The 24,287-nt window shown below is 35.3% G+C and overlaps 1 protein-coding gene across 3 annotated transcripts in view; it reads left to right on the forward strand.

The window, feature by feature from the left end:
* Positions 1-2,091: 2,091 nt before the first annotated feature.
* Positions 2,092-24,287, forward strand: part of LOC101889178 (putative uncharacterized protein DDB_G0271606) — a 236,041-nt gene continuing 213,845 nt past the window's right edge. For all 3 annotated transcript variants that reach the window (XM_059129053.1, XM_059129063.1, XM_059129064.1), the window contains exon 1: positions 2,092-3,140. The gene's annotated coding sequence lies outside the window, so the exon portion shown is untranslated. The remainder of the gene's footprint in view (positions 3,141-24,287) is intronic.

Below are 24,287 nucleotides of genomic sequence, written 5' to 3' on the forward strand. Positions count from 1 at the left end.
CATTTTACTGAAATGTGTGTTTGGTCTGTAGGACTTTTTTTATAGAAAATAAGGTATATACAGGGTAAAAAAAAAAACTGCATCAAGTCAAACGCCATAAATTTAAATTTTTTTTTTTTAAATTTTAATGAATAAAATCAAAAAATGTCGGAAATATCATAAAATTTAAAAATAAGTTCAGATTTGTTCGAATTGGTCACCTTTGGCAGGAATTATGGCCTTCAAACAGCCAATGAAACCGTCACACCCTGCCCGAATGTTGCTCTGCGGTATTATGGCCCATTCCCGGCGAAGCGGGGGCTTCAACCTTGTTTTCTAAAATACTCCAGACACAATAGTCCAACGCGGATTGGTATCCGGAGATTTTGGTGGCCATTGTGCGCTGGAAATCAAGCGAGGAAAGTAATTTTGTAACCATTCTTAGGTGGCGCGTGCTGAGTGCGATGGTGCTGAGTCCTGTTGGAATGTCCAAGGTCTGCGGCCAAAATGTTTGCGTGCCCAAGGCTTTAATAAACCCTCCAGAATATTTTCGCGATAATATTCGTCATTTATTCTGATGCCACGGTCAATTAATACGAGCGGAGAGCGACCATCGGCTGTTATGGCGGCCCACACCATCACCATAGCCAGCCAGCGGTTGAGTTCTAGTGGCCAACCGAAGTTCTGGTGCACATTTTCAGCTGACCTCTTTGGCAAGTAAATACGAACATTTTGTCTACAAACTGCTGGACAAAGAATGTTTTCTCATCGGAGACCCCCAAACCAAATTCAGCAGTTCACCAAGCCAAGCGAAAAAACTCTTTACCTCTTTTGAGCCTATTTTCTTTATGTTGCGGTTGAAGTTCTTGCACTTTTTGGAATTTCAATGGCTTTACCCCGAGCTCATTTTTCAATATTTGCCGAATGGAATATTGCGATATGTTCAGCTCACGAGCCATTTTTCGACCACTGCGACGCGGGTTTCGACCATGTTGCTTCTTTTTTACTTTTCGAACCATTTCTGCTGATGGTGCTGTTTTCTTCCGTCCACTTCCTTGACTTCATCAAGCTACGCTACTTTACGCTGCTTTAACGATAACCACTTGTGGTTTTCCAGCAAAATTTAAAGAAATGACACTATCACGGTTGAATTCCGAACACGTATAACTTTAAGTCTGCAAAATTCTCACCGAAATGCTTTTGTACCCTTGTAAATAATATAATGAGCTGTCACTAAAATAATTTTAACAGCTGTCGGACGAGTGGCTTATAAATGACAGCAGTCTGATGTTGATTGCAGTTTTTTCATCTAACCCTGCATATCAATAAATTGTTCTCTAAACCAGAAACCTGGGATGAATATGGAATTTATGATTTCGCTCAAAGCGAATGAAGTAGTTGATGCAGTTCAAAGCACTTTTTGATGAAAAATCGAATACAATGGCCTTTTTTTTCTAAATTTAAAAATTTTTCAAGTCTTCATCTGAATATTTATATTTTTGTTAATAAAAAAATATCGAAATCGAAGATATTTTTTTATTTATTTTTATTTTATTATTATTATTATTTTTTTTTTTTTTTTGAATAAAAAAAAATAAAAAAATTTTTGAAAAAAAAAAATAAAAAAAAATCCGAAAAATGCTAAAATAAAAAGTTCTCAAGTCGAAAAATAATTTTCCTTAACAAATAACATATTTTTAATTTAATGAAAGAGATAAAATTAATAAAAGGAAAAATTGGAAGATTTAAAAAAAAACTATTTTTCTCTTGAGGTTATAGTTAGGTTTTGGAATGGAACAATTTTCGATACCATGGAAATAATACATTGGCCATGGAAATTAGTACTGCCTAAAAAAGCTCGACTGGTAATAAATTCATTGTTTAAAAAAGATTCGCCATTTTCCTTTAAAAAAAAATCGAAGAAAAATTGTAAATATGGCGCTAATTCTACAAAAAAGAAGAAATTTTGAAGATAAATTAAAATTGCAATTAAAAAAAATTACAACGCTTTTATTCCACATCTAAGACTGACAACACTAACGGGAGCCTAGCACATGTTGGTCTGGTGTTGTCGTCGTCTTTTTGTTGTTGTTCTTGTGTCAAACGACGAACGACCACAAGCACGACGCTGCCGTCGTCGCCATCGTCTCGCAGTGGTTGTTTTGCGCAACGTCGAACAGTTAAATGCCGACAATGATCCGTAAAAGTGATTTGGAAACGGAGAATTTTTAGTTAAGTTTTTGTTTTTGCGTGCGCAGTTTTTTTTGTCCCCCCGAAAGACACGACAAAAAAAAAAAATAAAGGAGAAGAAAAAAGAGGAAAGGCAAAAAAAAAAAAATCCGTATCAAATGATAACCACAACAAAACCGCGGACCGACTCGGAAATAGAAATGTCAGAAAAATATGTGTAAATATTCCAAAAAAAATATTTGATGTGAAATATTCGACAAAAAAAAGTAAACAAAACAAAAATATATTTAAAAATTGCGTCAAGAAGAAGAAGAAGAAGCAAAAAAATAAAATTAAATGATATGAAAGTGAATTGGCCGCCAGGAAGTGTTGGAAAAAAATAATAATAAATAAATAAAAAAAAATATCAAAGAGATAAAAAAAGAAAAAGCAATAAGTTTGGGGCAAGATAAGGCGCCTGTTGTATTTAATGAAAAGAGAGAGTGAGCAAGAGAGTGCAAAATCAAGAGAAATGTTTTCGATATTGCAAAAATAAAAATTAATGAAGAAATGAATGTTTCTAATTAAAAATAGTTAGTTTTTTTTTAATAAAAAAATAAGAAATAAATAAAAATATAAACAATTCTTTTTTTGACAAAATAACAGAAAATATGTGCCCAGCAAGGAGCTAGCTACAACATTACCACCACACAACACTGGCAACAAGAGTAATAACAACAGCAGCAACAACAATAATAACAACATTGGCAAACCAGCCATTCTCCAACACTCATACAAACCCCAGCAATTGCAGATAAACAAGAAAACCCCCCTCTCTCAGTACTCATTTGTAACATTTTAATTTGTGTGTGAGCGAGAGAGAGAGTTGAAACCAAACAAAAATAACAACTGAGCCCAGAGCCAGAGAGAGAGAGTAACTGTTAACCGTGTGAGAGTGGTGCCGACAACAGCTCCAATAGGAAAATAAATAGGTAAACGATTATTTCAATTAAAAAATCTTAAGACGGATAAGAAGAAAAAAAAAAGGTTAATCAAGACATTAGCTACTTGCGCTCTTTCTCTCTCAACATTTATGGAGGGGAAAAGAGAACGAGAGAATGCTTTAAATTTTATGGAAAGCAACTAAATACTTCGCTGACTAACTAAAATGTTTTGTCTTCCCTCTACCGCCCCCCTCTCTCCTGTCTTTCTAATATTTGTTGTTATTGTTATTAATAGCTCACTAATTTCATTTCCAAAAGGCAGTCAGGCACTAAACATATGACAGCTGTCATCTGTCAAAATAGAAAATAGGTACACATGGAGGAGGATATTTTGTTTTTTTATTTTGTTGTTAGAATACATCGATGTAGCTGAGCATAGATCGCAGGAATAGGTGGTGGGGTGGGGAGGGGAGGTTGTTAGAGAAGCCGGTGTGGGTACGGAAAAAACACATGCACTTGCTCGTGGTCTTTTCTTGGTTACCACCCTCTACTAAATTATGTTTGTAATTGTTTTTTTTTTTTGGAAATTACAAAGAATTGAAAGGTGAACTCTTGTTGGTGTCAGATTTGTGACATTTGGAATGAAAAAAAAATTAACAGAATTAAATAAAAATAAATATTTTAGGGCCGTAATTTCTTGAAAATAAATTTAAATTTTTTTAGCAAAGATACAAACCATACGAATTTTGTTCCAGATCGAAAAGGGTTAATAAAAAGAGATAGATAGAGAGAGAGAGAAAGACAAACTGTATGAGAGAATGAGGGAGACTGATCGGAAGGAAATATATATTAATATAAACATAAATATAGCTATATCTGAACCGATCTTCACCAAATTTGGCATACTACCTTCTAGACTCAATTCGGTCGTATGTGCCAAATTTCATCCAATTTGGGCAAATATTAGACGCTTGGTGCACAATAAAAGGTAAATCGGACGAAGTTATATATGGGAGCTATATCCAAATCTGAACCGATCTCGATAAAATTTAGCAAAGGTATTTCTGAGCTGCATTTGATATATTTCCCCAAATATTGTTGTTACGGAGTGCATATTACGGCTGTGGAGGACAAAAATAACAAATCGGATGAACAATATATATGGGAGCTATAGCTATATCTGAACCGTTTTCGATCAAATTTGGTATACTTATTTTCAGGCCTAATTTGGTTGTATGTGCAAAATTCCATACTATTCGGGCTGATATTACACGTTTGGTGCACAATAAAAGGCAAATCGGACGAAGATATATATGGGAGCTATATCTAAATTTTCACCGATTATCTCCAATTTCAATAGGGTTCGTCCTTGGGCCAAACAAATGTCGTTTGGAAAATTTCATCTCAATCGGATAATAAATGCGACCTGCATTTTGTTCACAAAAATACATGGACAGACGGACGGACAGACAGACGGACTAACATGCATAAATCAACTCAGAAAGTGATTCTATGCAGATTATCTCGTTTCCTTTTGTCTGTTACAAACAAATGCACAAAGACATTATACCCTGACCACCTTGTGGTGAAGGGTATAAAAACAAAAATATACAGATATAAATATAAAACAAGTGAAAAAGCTATAATGCCGGCTGGGCCGATCTTTGAATACCCTCCACCATTTCGAACGAATTTGGCAATTTAAAAAAAAAAAATAAATAAAATAAATAAATAAAATCCATTAAAATCTTAGAAATATCGAATGTAGCCGTTAAATTAGGGTCTATATGACGACGTGGACCTGCATGGGCAACTTTTGTCATAAGCCATTACAATATTCAAATGCGAAACTTGAAAAAATAATTCGGTAAATTATGTAGCTAAAAATCGTTAAAATACCGAAAATAAGGGGGTGCCGTTGTATGGGGCCTATACGAAGACCTGGACCCGCACAGACAATTTTCTGTCACAAACTGTAGTTCCCATAACGAACTTCAAATACCAATTTTGAAACAATTCCGGTGAATAATGTCGCTAAAATCATCAAAATACCGAATATAGGGAGGTACCGTTATATGGGGGCTATACGAAGACGTGGACCTGCACAGACAATTTTCTGTCTTAGGGTGTAGTATCCATTTTGAACTTCAAGTACCAAATTTGAAACAATTCCGGTGAATAATGTCGTTAAAATCATCAAAATACCGAATATCGGGAGGTACTGTTATATGGGGGCTATACGAAGACTTGGACCTGCACAGACAATTTTCTGTCTTAGGGTGTAGTATCCATTTTGAACTTCAAATACCAAATTTTAAATTACTTCCGGGAAAAGGGTCCCTAAAATCATCAAAATACCGAATATCGGGAGGTACCATTATATGGGGGCTATACGAAGACCTGGACCCGCACAGACAATTTTCTGTCACAGACTGTAGTTCCCATAACGAACTTCAAATACCAATTTTAAAACAATTCCGGTGAATAATGTCGCTAAAATCATCAAAATATCGAATATAGGGAGGTACCGTTATATGGGGGCTATATGAAAACGTGGACCTACATGGCCCATTTACGAACTTAACCTGCCTACTGGAAAAATAAACATATATGCAAAATTTTAGCCATCTATCTCAATTCATTCGAAAGATAGCGTGATTACAACAGACAGACAGACGGACAAACAGACAGACAGACAGACAGACAGACGGACATCACTAAATCGACTTAGAATTTTACGCTGATCAAGAATATATATACTTTGTTGGGTCTGACATGAGTATTTCGAGGAGTTACAAACGGAATGACAAAGTTAATATACCCTCCATAGTATGGTGGAGGGTATAAACATTAACAGAATTAAATATAAATAAATATATTTAGGCGGTAATTTCCTGAAAATAAATTTAATTTTTTTTTTAGCAAAGATACAAACCAAATGAATTTTATTCGAGTTCGACAAGGGTTAACAAAGAGAGAGAGAGAGAGGTAGAGAAAAAGAGAAAAAGAGAAACTGTATAAAGAGGAAAATTTTGTGTAAAGAGGGGAATTGATCGGAGGGAATACCTATAAATATAAACGGCTGAAGCTGGAATCTTCAAGAGACGGTCTTGAAGGGTCAGGATCTTAATATCAAAAAAAATCCTGGATTAAAAATACATTTTGAAGATCCTTCGGATTAGAAATCGTATATTTAAAAAGAAATGCACAGGGATATTTTGACGAAAATATTTTTTCAAGGATTTTCTGACTAAAATTCATTGAAGAAGGATCTACTGAACAAAAGCTCAATAATCTAAAACTTTACATATTTGAAAATTTTTTAGAATTTTCGAATTTGATTTTTTGGACATTAAGATTTTTTTGAAAGGACCTGGTATCCTTGTCTAAACTCCTGAATTTTTAAAAAAAGCCTTTTGGATCAGTTTCTAAGAACATTTTTTTTTTTTAAAAACCGTTGGATTTGAAGTCATATATTTTAATGGAAAATATTTGAAGATCGTTTTTTTTATCAGAAATAAAGAATTTTATAAGAAATAAACATTTTTTGAATTTTCAAGAAATTTTTGAGTTCAATTTTGGATCACAAATAATAACTGTTTTGGTAATATTTTCTTAGAAAGTGTTTTCCAGGAAATTGAATCAGAAGCCAAAGATTTTTTCCAAAAATTTTTTTTCAGTGACCTACTTATCAGAATTGTCGTAGATTTGTTTTTGAGAAATTTGTGGAGGACCTTTTGACCAATTATCGTAGATATTCTGGAAGGCATGTAGCTTTAAATACCTTTTGATCAGAAATCATAGATTTTTAAGACATTTCGTTCAAGGATTTCGGAATATGATTTGTATTTTTTGAGAAACTTATTTAAGCACAATCTTACCAAAACTTCCGATTTTTAAAACATTTTTTCATGGGCCTTCTCATAAATTGTGAGTTTTTTTAACAAACCTTTACGGACCTCCAAAAACCAAAAATTGTTGGATATTTTAAGATACCAAAATTCTAATCAGAAATCGTCACAAATTACAAAAAAAAAAAAAAAAAAAAAAATCAAAAAAATTTTTTTTGATCAGATATCAGATATTTTAGATATTTAAAAAATAGACTCTTCCAGGACCTTTCATCTAAATTCGTGGAGTTTTGTAAGAAAGGAGTACTTACAAACTCATCGATTTTTTTAAATTTACAAGGACCTTGGGATAGAAAATCATGGGTGAAAAGCTCTGGGTATTTTAAAAAAAAATTATGCGTTTAATAGTGTAGCCCATTGTGCAAAAAGAATTCTCCCACAACAGGTCACATTTTTGAATAATTATATATATTCAAAAATTTGACCCATTTTGGGGATTGCCAGAAGGAGAGGTCCGATATATCCTACCTTCACACCTTATTTTGTGTTAATTAAATTATTGGGATGTGAAATCAGTCGAACTCTTATCTCAAATTTTATGAGAATTATAATTCTCCCAATTTTTTACCTTTTGTGGGGGAGGTGCTTGGTGGAGTAGGCCGATATTGTCCATTTTCGTCAGGTACGGAATAGCACTGAAAAAATATTGGGATTTGCAACGTTTGCACAAAAGTGGATGATCCTCTCACTTTCTATAAAGTAAATTATTTTCTTTTCGTTATATGGGGGAGGTACCAGAAGTAGCGGACCAATGTTGCCCATATCCGAACTCGATTTAAGTTTGACAAAAATAGAGCAATGTACCAAGTTTGAACCAAGTCGAATACTCTCTTCGGGAGTTATAGTGCGCACCAACCTGTCTGTGCAGGTCCACGTCTTTGTGTAGCCCCCATCTAGTGATACCTCCCTATTTTCGGTATTTTGATAATTTTAGCGACATTATACACCGGAATCGTTTCAAATGTAGCATTTGAAGTTCGTAACGGATGCTTAAGCCTAAGCCAAAAAAATTGTCTGTTCAGGGCCGCGTCTTCGTATAGCCCCAATATAATAGTTCATCCCGATATTCGGTATTTTGATGATTTTAGCGACATTATCCACCAGAATTGTTTCAAATTTGGTATTAAAAGTTCGTTATGGATGCTACAGCCTAAGGCAGAAAATTGTCTGTGCAGGTCAACGTCTTCGTATAGCCACCATGTAGGGGGAACCTTCTGATATTCGGTATTTTGATGAGTTTATCGACATTATTCACCGGATTTTTTTTAAATTTGGTATTTGAAGTTCGTAAAGGATACTACAGCCTAAGACAGAAAATTGTCTATGCATGTCCACGTGTTCGTATATCCCCCATGTAATGCCACCTCCTTATTTTCGGTATTTTGATGATTTAAGCGACATTATTCACCAGAATTGTTTCAAATTTCTTATTTGAAGTTCGTAACGTATACTACAACCCATGACAGAAAATTGTCTGTGCAGGCCCACGTCTTCGTATAGCCCCCTTATAACGGCACCTTCCGATATTCAGTATTTTCATAATTTTAGCGACATTATTCACCAGAAATGTTTCAAATTTAGAATTTGAAGTTCGTAATGGATACTACAGTCTAAGGCAGAAACTTGTCTGTGCAGGTCCACGTCTTCGTATAGCCCCCATATTAAGGTACCTCGCGATATTCGGTACCTTGATGATTTACGCGACATTATTCACCGGAATTGTTCCAAATATGGTATTTGAAGTTCGAAATAGATACTACGGCCTATGACAGAAAATTGTCTATTCAGGTCAATGTCTTCGTATAGCCCCCATATAATGGTACCTCCCTATTTCGGTATTTTGGTGATTTAAGCAACAATATTTACCGGAATTGTTTCAAATTTCGTATTTGAAGTTCGTATTGGATACTACAGCCTACGACAGAAAATTGTCTGTGCAGGTCTACGTCTTCGTATAGTTCCCGTATAACAGCACACCCCGATATTCGGTATTTGGATGATTTTAGCGACATTATTCACGGCAGGTCCACGTCTTCGCATGGCCCTCATATCCAGGGTGAAATGAAAAAACTGCAACCAACTTCAGACTGCTGTCATTTCTAAGCCACTCGTCCGACAGCTATTAAAATTATTCCAGTGGCACCTCATTACATTGTTTTCAAAAGAGTTGCTTTGCTTTGCCGAAAGTGGTGAATTCGCTGTCCAGCAGTTTCTAAACAAACAAAATGATCGTGTTTACTTGCCAAAGAGGTCAGCTGAAAATGTGCACCTTCGGTTGGCCACCAGAACTCAAGCACCGGCCATGGTGATGGTGTGGGCCGCCATAACAGCCGATGATCGTTCTCCGCTCGTATTAATCGACCGTGGCATCAGAATAAATGCCGAATATTATCGCGAAAATATTCTGGAGGGTGTATTATAGCCTTGGGCAAGCAAACATTTTAGACGCAGACTTTGGACATTCCAACAGAACTCAGCAGCATCGCTCTCAGCACGCGTCACCCAAGAATGGTTGCAAAATCGCTTTATTTCCAGCGCACAATGGCCACCAATCCGTTGGACTATTATGTCTGGAGTATTTTCGAAAGCAAGGTCGGCATTAAAAAATACCAAAGTGTCGATCACCTGAAGCAGGCCCATTGCCTGTAATGGGCCAAAATACCGTAGATCAACATTCGGGCAGCGTGTAACGGTTTCATTTGGCCGTTTAAAGGCCAAAATTCGTGCCAAAGGTGACCAATTCGAACAAATCTAACCTTACTCTAAAATTTGATGTTATTTCCGACATTTTTTTGTTTTCGTTGAATGAAATTAAAAAAGAAATGTAAAAATTATGGCGTTGGACTTTGTTGCTGTTTTTTTTTATCTCACCCTCCCTAGATTTTAACAGAATTTTTAATGGATTTTATTTTTTTTTTTATTTTATTTATTTATTTATTTTTTTTTTTTTTTTGAAATTTGCCAAATTAGTTTCAATTTGTGGAGGGTATTCAAAGTTCGGCCCGGCTTTTTCACTTGCTTCTTTTAATTTTTTTCTTTTCAATTTACTGGCAAATGATCACGTTTTTTTCTTGCCTTGCCTTTTGTTTTTGTTTTTTTTTTGTAGAAAAATATTTAAAATTGTTGTTGCTTTCTTCACTTTTCGTTTCAAATGAGTTTGGAAATATTTCAAAAATTTTGTTTGAAATTTAAGAAAAAACAAATATTAATTTATGTTTTTGGCCTCAGGTTATTCATTCTTTGGCTTGCCTCGGCTTTGGGGGTGACAATTTAGTTTAAAATTTTTTCAATTTTTTTTTGTTGCTGATCCATAAAAGTGTCAACATGAAATCTGTCCAAAAGAACATGATAAACATTTATTTGAATTTTTAGGCTGGCAAAAAAAAACAACAACAAGAACAACAGCCATGGAAGAACTTGAGGAATGTCCACACCTTAAATTCTGTGGGCCATGGCATGGGTAAAGTGTTGCCAAACAAGTGATGATGGAAAAGAGAGATAAAGAGGGGGAGATGGAGAGAGAAAATTCTATATCTGTTTTGAGAAAAAATTCTGAAAATTTTGATCTTTCAAACCCATCCATCACCATGAGATGATGTGGGTCAATAAAAAAATGCTTTTTCGAAAAAAAAAAAAATACTTTCAAATCATTTTCGTTTTTTTTTTTAACGAATCATTCATTTTAATGAGCCCTCCTCTCTCCTGTAGCCATTCAAAAAACGGTCTACCTTAACAACTCTTGTTTTCCATATTTGAAACTGCCGCCAGCCGAAGTTAATCGCCACATTACCTCTATGGTCATTTCCACATTTCATGCTAATGGAAAATGTCGTTGTGACCATTTAAGGGGGGACCAGCCGGCCGCACGGCCAGCCAACACTTGCAGTTAAGAAGTCGTTAATCAGCCAAGTGGCTAAACGCCGTTACACCGGCACCGTGACAACTGCAGGAAATTACATCGTTACGGCGTCCATTGCTCGTAAAAGGGCATATTTAGGTATCTATGAATTCGGTTAATGGGTTATGGAACGAAACGAAATGAGTTGACATTTGGTACGTGTCTAAAAAGCGGAAAGATTCCCGAAATGGTGATGACAAGAATTCTGTTTTTTTTTTTTTTTTTGAGAGGGAATGCAGTTTGCGTCAATGTCAGGTTAATTGGGTGAAGTAGGGTTATTTATAAAATTAAAAAAAAAATAAATAAATAAATAATAATAATAAATAAATAAATAAGCGAATATCGGAAGGTACCGCTGTATGAGGTCTATACGAAGACTTGGACCTGCACAGACAATTTTCTGTCATAGGCTGTAGTATCCATTACGAACTTCAAATACCAAATTTGAAACAATTCCGGTAAATAACGCCGCAAATATCATCAAAATACCGAATATCGGAAGGTACCATTATATGAGGGCTATACGAACACGTGAACCTGCATAGACAATCTCCTGTCATAGGCTGTAGTATCCAATACGAACTTCAAATACCAAATTTGAAACAATTCCGGTGACTATTGCCACTAAAATTATAAAAATACCGAATATCGGGGGGTACCGCTGTATGCGGGCTATACGAAGACGTGAATCTGCAAAGACAATTTTCTGTTATAGGCTGTAGTATCCAGTACGAATTTCAAATACCAAATTTAAAACAATTCCGGAGAATAATGTAGCGAAAATCATCAAAATACCGAATATCGGGAGGTACCGTTATATGGAGGCTATACGAGGACGAGGACCTGCACAGACAATTTTCTGTCATAGGCTGTAGTGTCCATTACGAACTTCAAATACCAAATTTTAAACAATTCCGGCAAATAATGTCGCTAAAATCATCAAATTACCGAATATCGGGAGGTACCGCTGTATGGGGGCTATACGAAGACGTAAATATACACAGACAATTTTCTGTATTAGGCTTTAGTATCCAAAACGAACTTCAAATACCAAATTTGAAACAATTTCGGTGAATAATGTCGCTAAAATCATTAAAATACCGAATATCGGAAGGTACCATTATATGAGGGCTATACGAAGACGTGGACATGCATAGACAATCTCCTGTCATATGCTGTAGTATCCATTACGAACTTCAAATACCAAATTTAAAACAATTCCGGAGAATAATGTAGCGAAAAACATTAAAATACCGAAAATCGGGAGGTACCGTTATATGGGGGATATGTGAAGACGTAGGCGTGCACAGACAATTTTCTGTCGAAGGCTGTAGTATCCATTACAATCTTCAAATACCAAATTTGAAACAATTTCGGTGAATAATGTCGCTAAAATCATTAAAATATCGAATATCGGGGGGTACCGTTATATGGGGGATATACCCAAACTTGGACCTACATGGCCCATTTTCAATACAAAAAGTCCTGCAGACATAATATACATTTGAGTAAAATTTTATCAACCTACTTCATTTCGCTCGGAAGCTAGAGTGATTTTCACAGACGGACAGACGAGTAGAGGATAGACGGACGGACATGGCTAAATCGACATTGAATTTTCGAAATGTGTATTTCGAGGTGGTACAAACGGAATGACAAACTTAATATACACTTCATACCCTCCATGGCAGCTCCTTGAATTTGTGTACCTTCTAGAGTGGGCACATATCATTTGATACGGCCAAAACATGCCTCATCGCAATAACGAATAAAGACCCCTGGTCTCTTTGGACCAAATCCTTTTCAGGACATTTGGAGTCGATCTAGCGATGCCTGTCGGTCCGTCTGTCTATCTGGCTACTGCACATCATAACTCTCGAAGGGAGTATCCGATGTGGTCAAAACTTGGTTCATCCGAATATTAATATCATACTTAGATCGAGTTCGGAGATGGTTAATATAGGTCTATTCCTTCTGGTACCACACCCAGAAAAGGTGAAAAATTTCCAAAAAATATTTCGCTGAACGGAAAGAGAAAGGATAATCCAATTTAGCTCCAACTCTGTAAATCCTAATATATTCATCAGTGCTACGTCAGGTGCGAAAATGGACAATATCGCTCCACTTTGTTGAGTACCTCGCCCTCAAAGGGTCAAAATTTTGAATAATTAAAACTCTTATAAAATGTGATGTAAGAGTCCGATCGTCTTCAAATAACACACATCACAATATTTTTATAAACCCAAGGTCAGGTGTGAAGATGGAATATATCAGTCCACGCCTTCTGGCACCTCCCCCACAAAGGGTCAAAGTTTTGAATAAATAAAACGATCACAAAATCCGAAATAAGCATCCGGGTTTCTTTATATTTCACACATCCCATTTTTTTTTTACTAACACAAGATCAGCTGCGGAGATGCGATATATCGGGCCACTATTTCTGGTACCTCTCCCACAAAGGGCCAATATTTTGACTATATATAAAGCTCAAAAAAACGTGAAATTAACATTCGACTCCATTCAGACTTGGCACATCCCAAAATTTCTATCAGCACAAGATCTACTGTAAAGGTGGTAGAGATCGGACCATTGCTTCTGCTACCTTCCCCACAAAGGGTCAACGTTTTTGAATAACTAAAACGATCACAAAATCCGAAATAAGCATCCGGACTTCTTCATATTTCACACATCCCATTATTTTTACTAACACCTGCCGAGATGGAATATATCGGTCCACTCCTTCTTGTACCTCACCCACAAAGGGTTACACTTTTCAATACTTATATCTGTCATAACTTGCGAAACAAATCGTCGATTCTTTGAAACTTGCTATATCTAAATAGTTCTCTGAGCTAAAGTTCTGAAATTTCATGTGTATGTCATTTTTGGTGTCTGTGCTTAAGATATGGATATGTACTAAAATTATACGAAAAGTACTAAATGGAAAGGAAATGGCTGGAATTCTCAAATTTGATCTGTTGATATCTGGAATTGAGATATGGGGGTGGTTTGAAAATGTGTGAGGTCATGTGAGACTATATTTGTACGAAAAGTACTAAATGGTACTAAATATGGAATTGGGTGAAGGAATATGACTGAAAGCCTCCAATTTGATATTGAGGCCTCTGTTGGTATCTGGAATTGAGATCTGGAGTTAGTTTCGGAAATGTGCCCTAGAATTGTACGAAAAGTACTAAAGTGTACTAAATGTGATATTGGGTGAAGGGATGGGACTGGAATACTGAAATCCTGAAATTTGATATTTAGGTCTCGGTTGGTATCTGGAATTGGAGTATGGGGATGTTTTTGGAAAAGTGTACTAAAATTGTACGAAAAGTGCTAAATTGTACTAAACTTGGTATTGGGTGAAGGGATAGGGCTGAAATTCTCAAACTTGATGTTGAGGTCTCTGCTGGTATCGGGAATTGAGATGTGGTGTTGGTTCTGGAAAGTGTTCTAAAATTGTCCAAAAAGTACTAAAGTGTACTAAATTTGGTAGTGGGTCAAAGGATAAGGCTGGAATCCTCACATTTTATATTTTGTCTCTGTTGGTATCTGAAATTAAGATGTGGAGGTGGTTTCGAATATGTGTACTAAAATTGTCGAAAAAGTACTAAAGTGTACTAAATATGGCAGTGGGTGAAGGGATAGGACTGCATTCCTCAAATTTGATATTGAAGTCTCTGTTGGTATCTGGAATTGGGATGTGGAGTTGGTTTTGGAAATGTGTACTAAAAGTACTAAATGGTACTAAATATGGCACTGGTTGAAGAACTAGAGCTGGATTCCTCAAATCTGATATTGGGGTATCTGTTGGTATCTGAAATTGAGATGTGGATTTGGTTGTCGAAATGTGCACTAAATTTGTCCAAAAAGTACTAAAGAGTACTAAATTTGGTATTGGATGAGGGGATAGAGCTGAAATCCTCAAAATTTAATATTTTTGGGTTTATATCTGAAGACATTGAAATAGTTTTGCACCGAAGAATTAGACGTGGTTCCATTTTGAAATGATGTTAATAATATCCTCCTCGGAGCATTTCAAAATGAAAGACTTAGAAGACCTTTTGGTTAAAAAGAATAATTTTAATGGATTATTTTTTTATAAATTTTAGAGGCAATAGAGCCCAGGCAAATATTTGATTTTTGATTGCATATATCCCAGTGGACTTCTCTGAAAAAGAAAAATTATATAATTCTATGGTCCCAGGGGGGTGTGGGCGGAATTTAAAAATTTTGCTGTCTAAAAAATGTCAATAAAATATTTATAGGTCCCGAGGACCTATGTTAAAGTTTCTGGTTGTTATATATTTGTGCATTTGTTTGTAACAGGCAAAAGGAAACGAGAAAGACCCATAGTTCCTTTTGATGATCTGCATAGAATCACATTCTGAGTCGATGTATGCATGTCCGTCCGTCCGTCCGTCCGTCTGTCCATGTATTTTTGTAAACAAAATGCAGTTCGCATTCATTGCAATATCCAGATGAAATTTTGCATTTGCAAATTTTGTTTGGTCCAAGGACGAACCCTATTGAAATTGGAGATGATCGGTAAAAATTTAGATATAGCTCCCATATATATCTTCGTCCGATTTGCCTTTTATTGTGCACCAAACGTGTAATATCAGCCCAAATGGTATGGAAATATATCAAATACAGTCCAGAAATACATTTGCCAAATTTTATCGAGATCGGTTCAGATTTGGATATAGCTCCCATATATAACTTCGTCCGATTTACCTTTTATTGTGCACCAAACGTCTAATATTTGTCCAAATAGGATAAAATTTGTCATTTACGACCGAATTTAATCTAGAAGCTAGTATGTCAAATTTGATGGAAATCGGTTCAGATATAGCTATAGCTCCCATATATATTGTTCTTCCGATTTGTTATTTTTGTCCTCCGCAGCCGTAATATGCACTCCGTAACAACGATATTCAGGGAAATATATCAAATACAGCCCAGAAATACATTTGCCAAATTTTATAGAGATCGGTTCAGATTTGGATTTAGCTCCCATATATAACTTCGTCCGATTTACCTTTTATTGTGCACCAAACGTCTAATATTTGTCCAAATAGGATAAAATTTGGCACTTACAACCGAATTTAGTCTAGAAGCTAGTATGTCAAATTTGGTGAAGATCGGTTCAGATATATCTATAGCTCCCATATATATTGTTCATCCGATTTGTTATTTTTGTCCTCCGCAGCCGTAGTATGCACTCTATAACAACAATATTTGGGGAAATATATCAAACACAGTCCAGAAATACATTTGCGAGATCGGTTCAGATTTGGATATAGCTCCCATATATATCTTCGTCCGATTTACCTTGGATTGTGCACCAAACGTCTAATATTTGTCCAAATAGGATAAAATTTGTCATTTACGACCGAATTTAATCTAGAAGCTAGTATGTCAAATTTGATGGAAATCGGTTCAGATATAGCTATAGCTCCCATATATATTGTTCTTCCGATTTGTTATTTTTGTCCTCCGCAGCCGTAATATGCACTCTATAACAACAATATTTGGGGAAATATATCAAATGCAGCTCAGAAATACATTTGCCAAATTATATTGAGATCGGTTCAGATTTGGATATAGCTCCCATATATAACTTCGTCCGATTTACCTTTTATTGTGCACCAAACGTCTAATATTTGTCCAAATAGGATAAAATTTGGCATTTACGACCGAATTTAATCTAGAAGCTAGTATGCCAAATTTGATCGAAATCGGTTCAGATATAGCTTTAGCTCCCATATATATTGTTCATCCGATTTGTTATTTTTGTCCTCCGCAGCCGTAGTATGGACTCTATAACAACAATATTTGGGGAAATATATCAAATACAGTCCAGAAATACATTTGCTAAATTTGATCGAGATCGGTTCAGATTTGGATATAGCTCCCATATATAACTTCGTCCGATTTACCTTGGATTGTGCACCAAACGTCTAATATTTGCCCAAATTGGATGAAATTTGGCACTTACAACCGAATTGAGTCTAGAAGCTAGTACGTCAAATTTGGTGAAGATCGGTTCAGATATAGCTATAGCTCCCATATATATTGTTCTTCCGATTTGTTATTTTTGTCCTCCGCAGCAGTAATATGCACTCTATAACAACAATATTTGGGGAAATATATCAAATACAGCTCAAAAATACATTTGCCAAATTATATCGAGATTGGTTCAGATTTGGATATAGCTACCATATATAACTTCGTCCGATTTACCTTTTATTGTGCACCAAACGTCTAATATTTGTCCAAATAGGATAAAATTTGGCATTTACGACCGAATTTAATCTAGAAGCTAGTATGCCAAATTTGATCGAAATCGGTTCAGATATAGCTTTAGCTCCCATATATATTGTTCATCCGATTAGTTATTTTTGTCCTCCGCAGCCGTAATATGCATTCCGTAACAACGATTTTCAGGGAAATATATCTAATACAGCTCAGAAATATCTTTGCAAAATTTTATGGAGATCGATTCCGATTTAGATAGCTCCCATATATATCTTTATCCGATTTCAAATTAATTGTGCACCAAATGGGCAATACAAGTCCGAATTTAAAGGATACAAATGCTTCGGCATATTTAGTCCTTTGAACTTTAAATTACAATTATAATCATAGAATGCATGGTTTTTTTTTGGTCTATGGAAAAAATCGTTATTGTTTTTTTATATTTTTTTTTATTAATACTCTTGAACTGAATAAAACCCCAGCATTGAGAGCAGCAGATAATTCTGAGGAGAAAATAATAAAAAAAAATAAATAAAACAAAATGTGTGAAGGCGCGTATTTTTCATTTGCCAAGACATGTTAATCATTTCAAACAACAATAACGGAGATTGCCATGATTGGGAAGGGGTTAAGGGGGGGTGGAGGGGTCTATTGAAATGAAAATAAGTAAAATATTATCAATTTCGAAATGAAACGCGTTATATACTCACTGGCATACATACATAGCTACATAAATACGTTTGTCTGTCATTGCCTTGCAAACGTAACTCACACTTCAGATGGCTGTGCTCTTAGCTGAGGGTGAGTTAATAATAAAAAAAATAATGAAAATAAAAAAAAAAAAAATTATTGTACTTTAAAATTTTGTGATAAGAACAAAAACAACAACAACAAAAAACAGAAGTCGCAAAATTATTATTAATAATCATATTTATTAAATAATCGTTCATTGTCTGAAGGTAAACTACTCAAAGGTGGGTGGAGGAGCACTAAAAGTTCAATTCTAAATGACTTCATTCGAATTTCATTTGTTTATTTCAATTCGAATTTTGCTTCGAATTTCCAAGTATTTTTGGACAGGACATTCCAACACAACTAGTTTCAAAGTACGAGAAATTGCATTCCCAGAATTTTTAAAGATGACAGGAAGACAAGTGACCCCCTCCCCCCTCCCCCCCTTCCTGCAGTCCATGTAATTATGACACAAAAATACACAAAATAATAGAAAAAAAATTATTAAATAAATATTTTCGCTCTTGACAGCACAAAACACTTTTAAATGTTTATTTTAGTCGTTTCAATTTGCCCGGTTTTGAGTAGCTGCTAGTCAGGCGGTCAGTCTAGCGGCCGGTTCAGAATGATTGCACAGTCATAGTTGAGGTGTCATCTAAAGTACTTCCCTTCAAGTTTAATATTCGTTACTTGAAATGAATAACTGCCAAAGGTCCCCCCAGAATGAGACAAAGAGAGAGAGAGAGAGAGAGAGAGAGAGAGAGAGAGGGAGAGAGAGAGGGAGAAGGGGGAGAAGTGAGTGGTGGCTGGCCTTCTCAATCCCCTTCTCTGAGTTATTGATGTTTAATTTCATTTTTATACCCTCCAGCATAGTATGGAGGGTATATTAAGTTTGTCATTCCGTTTGTAACACCTCGAAATACACATTTTAGACCCCACAAAATATATATATTCTTGGTCAGCATAAAATTCCATATCCGTCCGTCTATCCGACCGTCGGTGAAAATCACTCTAGCTTCCGAACGAAATGAAGTAAGTTGATAAAAATTTACTCGAATGTGTATTATGTCTGCAGGACTTTTGGTATTGAAAATGGACCATGTAGGTCCACGTCTTCGTATAGCCCTCACATAACGGTACCCCCCAATATTCGGTATTTTGATGATTTTAGCGACATTATATACCGGAATTGTTTCAAATTTGGTATTTGAAGTTCGTAATAGATACTACAGCATAAAACAGAACATGGGTCATGTAGGTCCACGTCTTCGTATAGCCCCCATATAACGGTACCTCCCGATATGTGGTATTTTGATGATTTTAGCGACATTATTTACCGGAATTGTTTCAAATTTGGTATTTGAAGTTCGTAATGGATACTACAGCCTATGATAGAAAATTGTCTGTGCAGGTGCCCGCCTTCATTTAGCTCCCATATAGCGGTACCTACCGATATTCGGCATTTTGATGATTTTAGCGACATTATTTACCGGAATTGTTTCAAATTTAGTATTTGAAGTTCGTAGTGAATACTACAGCTTATGACAGAACATTGTCTGTGCAGGTCCACGTCTTCGTATAGTCCCCATATAATGGTACCCCCCAATATTCGGTATTTTGATGACTTCAGCATCATTATTCACCGGAATTATTCCCCATTTTATATTTAAAGTTCGTAATGAATACTACAGCTTATGAGAGAACATTGTCTGTGCAGGCTCAGGACAAAAGTTGCGTATGCAGGTCAACATCGTCGTACAGACCCTTATATAGGGCTACATTCGGTAGCCTTTTAAGATTTTAATAAAATTTTTAACGGATTTTATTGTTTTGAAAATTGTCAAATTTGTACCAAATGGTGGAGGGTATTCAAAGTTCGAAGGCTTTTTACTTGTTTTTCTTAAACTTTATTGAATAAAAGCAAAAAATGTCAGAAAAAGCATCAAATTTTAGAATAACTTTAGATTTGGTCGAATTGGTCTCGAATATCGGGAGGTACCGTTATATGGGGGCTATACGAAGACGTGGACCTGCATAGACAATTTTCTGTCATAAACCCGTAGTAACCATTACGAACTTCAAATACCAAATTTGAAAGAATTCCGGTGAATAATGTCGCTTAAATCGCCAAAGTACCGAAAATAGGGAGGTACTGCTATACGGGGGCTATACGAAGAAGTGGAGCTGCACAAACAATTTTCGGTCTTAGGCTGTAGTATCCATTGCGAACTTCAAATACCAAATTTGAAACAGTTCCGGTGAATAATGTCGCTAAAATTTTCAAAATACCGAATATCGGGAGGTACCGCTATATGGGGGCTATACGAAGACGTGAACCTACATGATCCATTTTTTGTCTTAGGCTTTAGTATCCATTACGAACTTCAAATACCAAATTTGAAACATTTCCGGTAAATAATCTCGCTAAAATCAGCAAAATACCGAAAATAGGGAGGTACCATAATATGGGGGCTATACGAAGACGTGGAGCTGCACAAACAATTTTCTGTCTTAGGCTGTAGTATCCATTGCGAACTTCAAATACTAAATTTGAAACAATTCCGGTAAAAAATGTCGCTAAAATCATCAAAATACCGAATATCGTGAGGTACCATTATATGGGGGCTATACGAAGACCTGGACCTGCATAGACAATTTTCTGTCATAGGCTGAAGTATCCATGACGAACTTCAAATACCAAATTTGAAACAATTCCGGTGAATAATGATGCTAAAATTGTCAAAATACCGAATATCGGGAGGTACCATTATATGGGGGCTATACCAAAACGTGGTCACCCTGCGAACATTTCATTATTTTTTTTTTTTTTATTTTTTATGAACCTAGAGTCCCGCGGAAACAAATTTTCAAGTTTTATTTACCAATTCAACGAGCCAATAATTATAAAAATTTTTATGGGCCAATATTTTAGACCAATAATTTTTTTTTTTTTTTTAATATTGGCCCATAATTTTTTTCCCACAATTTTTTCTACAAAAATTCTCTAGCCTCTTAGCTAAGTGAAAAATTATTCTATAAATTTTTATAGCCCTCGAGTCTGTGTGTAATATATTTTTTTATTTGTTAACGGCCCCGAGGCCTGTTACAAACTTGATCTCTACAAATTTCTATGAAACATTGTTTTGTTTGAAATAATTTATTTTATTTAAAAAATTGTATTTTTCCCCAATTATATGGGCAACATTGTCACCAAAACTCTGTGTATACATATGTGTGTGTTTGATTACACACACACACACACCAACGCCATCATAGTTTTAATAATTCGATCACGTTCCAATTTACTGGCAATTCTCTCAGGTAAATGGAATAGACAAGCAAAGGAACGCAGAAAAATGCAATTTGAATTTCATGCCCAGCCTCAAATCCAAAAAAAAAAAAAAAATAAAAAAAAAATAAAATAAAAAAAAAATATTTGAAAACTATGGCGGGAGAGTTAACTCCGTTAACCCCTCTGACAAACGCTCATTTATTTGCAATGGCAACAACGAAACGTTCAAGCGATCGATAAACTGTGTCGTAAGTTCTCAAAAAAAAATACGAGAATATGAAAATTTGCTTTTATTTCAAGTTTGTTTGCCAATTCATTAGCGTTATTATAACCAAATAAAAAAAATTTGAAAATTTAAAAAAAATGAAAAAAAAAAATAGACATAAATCAACGAAAAAAACTTAAAATAAGTATTTGAACACCATATTCAATGGCAGCAACAACAATAACAACAGCAAAACATTATCAACGACACTGACGGCCAGCAGCAGCAGAAGCATGATCGCCGGCACTTGTGAAGCATAGCAAAAGCCACATGGCTTTTGCACGCCGCTGCCCAGAGGCAGGCAAGCAGGCAGGCGGCAGCTCCCAGACTTCTGTTTTCAAAAAATCCAAAAGCAATTAATTCCATTTTCAAAAGATACGAACGTTTAACGCCACCACCATCCAAGATAATAAATCTATCAAAAAATTCTATAGAGAAAATGTTTATGTTTTTTCCTGCTGCAGTTGTTGTTTTTGTTGTTGTTATTTTTTTCTTTTTGATCAGTTAATGATGTGCCATGGATGACGAAAGAAAAAATGTAAAATAATATACTTCGGAAGATATCGACACACATGGCGACGTCAAAATTACTTAAAAATTAATTAAATTAAACTGAAAAAGTGATGTTTTTTTTTTTAAATGAATAAAAATATTTTATTTTATTTTTTTCGAAAAAATTTTCATGGCCTTTTTTTCAAAAGTATTTTTTTATTTTTTGAAAAATGTTCATTGGCTTTCAAGACCTCTAAAATTCAAAAAAAAAAAAAAAACTAGTAGAGAAAGTTATAAAGTCGGGCGGGGCCGATTTTATGATACCCTACACCACTTTGCTAATTAAGTATAGCTCCGCATAACAATTAAAAGTTTTTATGGGAGAATTCAATCATACACGTCATGATTATAATTATAATTTAAAATTCAAAGAACTAAATATGCCGAAGCATTTGTATCTTTTAAATTCGGACTTGTATTGCCCATTTGGTGCACAATTAATTTGAAATCGGATAAAAATATATATGGGAGCTATATCCAAATCTGAACCGATCTCGAAAAATTTGGCAAAGGTATTTCTGAGCTGTACTTGATATATTTCCCTGAATATCGTTGTTACGGAATGCATATTACGGCTGTGGAGACCAATATAACAAATCGGAAGAACAATATATATGGGAGCTATAGCTATATCTGAACCGATCTTTACCAAATTTGACATACTAGCTTCTAGACTCAATTCGGCCGTAAGTGCCAAATTCCATCCCATTTGGGCAAATATTAGACGTTTGGTGCACAATCAAAGGTAAATCGGACGAAGTTATATATGGGAGCTATATCGAAATCTGAACCGATCTCGATAAAATTTGGCAAAGATATTTCTGAGCTGTATTTGATATATTTCCTTGAATATCATCGTTACGGAGTGCATATTACGGCTGTGGAGACCAATATAACAAATCGGAAGAACAATATATATGGGAGCTATAGCTATATCTGAACCGATCTTTACCAAATTTGACATACTAGCTTCTAGACTCAATTCGGTCGTATGTGCAAAATTCCATTCCATTTGGACAAATATTAGACGTTTGGTGCACAATAAAAGGCAAATCGGACGAAGTTATATATGAGAGCTATATCCAAATTCGAACCGATCTTGATAAAATTTAGCAAATATATTTCTGAGCTGTATTTGATATATTTGCCCAAATATTGTTGTTACAGAGTGCATATTACGGCTGCGGAGGACTACAATAACAAATCGGAAGAACAATATATATGGGAGCTATAGCTATATCTGAACCGATTTCCATCAAATTTGGCATACTTATTTTCAGGCCTAATTTGGTTGTATGTGCAAAATTCCTTACTATTCGGGCTGATATTACACGTTTGGTGCACAATAAAAGGCAAATCGGACGAAGTTATATATGTGGGAGCTATATCTAAATTTTGACCGATTATCTCCAATTTCAATAGGGTTCGTCCTTGGGCCAAACAAATGATTTGTGCAAAATTTCATCTGGATAAGGCAATAAATACGAACTGTACTTTGTTTACAAAAATACATGGACATACATAAATCGACTCAGAATGTGATTCTATGCAGATCATTAAAAGGAACAATGGGTATATCTCGTTTCCTTTTACCTGTGGTATAGGGTATAAAAAATCATAGTCATCTGCAGACCAATAACTTTAAATAAAACAAATAAAAAAGCTGTAAGTTCGCCCGGGTCGATCTTTGCAATTTTCAAAAAAAAAAAAAAAAAAAAATCCGTTAAAAATGCTGTTAAAGTCTTTAAAATACCGAATGTACCCGTTATATTAGGGTCTACATGACGACGTGGACCTGCATAGGCAGCTTATGTCGTAAGCCATTACAATATTCAAATGCGAAACTTGAAAAAATAATTCGGTAAATTATGTAGCTAAAAATCATTAAAATACCGAATATCGGGAGGCACCATTATATGAGGGCTATACGAAGACCTGAACCTGCAAAGACAATTTTTTGTCATAGGCTGTAGTATCCATTACAAACTTCAAATACCAAATTTGAAACAATTCCGGTGAAAAATGTCGCCAAAATCATAAAAATACCGAGCATCGGGAGGTACCGTTATATGGGGGTTACACGAAGACGTGGACCTGAACTGACAATTTTCTGTCATAGGCTGTAGTATCCGTTACCAACTTCAAATACCACATTTGAAACAATTCCGGTTAATAATGCCGCTGAAATCCTCAAAATACCGAATATCGGGAGGTATCGTTATATGGGGGCTATACCAAAACGTGGACCTACATGACCCCACGAGTAAAATTTTATCAACCT

This window comes from Musca domestica, unplaced genomic scaffold (assembly GCF_030504385.1).
Source record: "Musca domestica strain aabys unplaced genomic scaffold, Musca_domestica.polishedcontigs.V.1.1 107, whole genome shotgun sequence".
NCBI lineage: Eukaryota > Metazoa > Arthropoda > Insecta > Diptera > Muscidae > Musca > Musca domestica.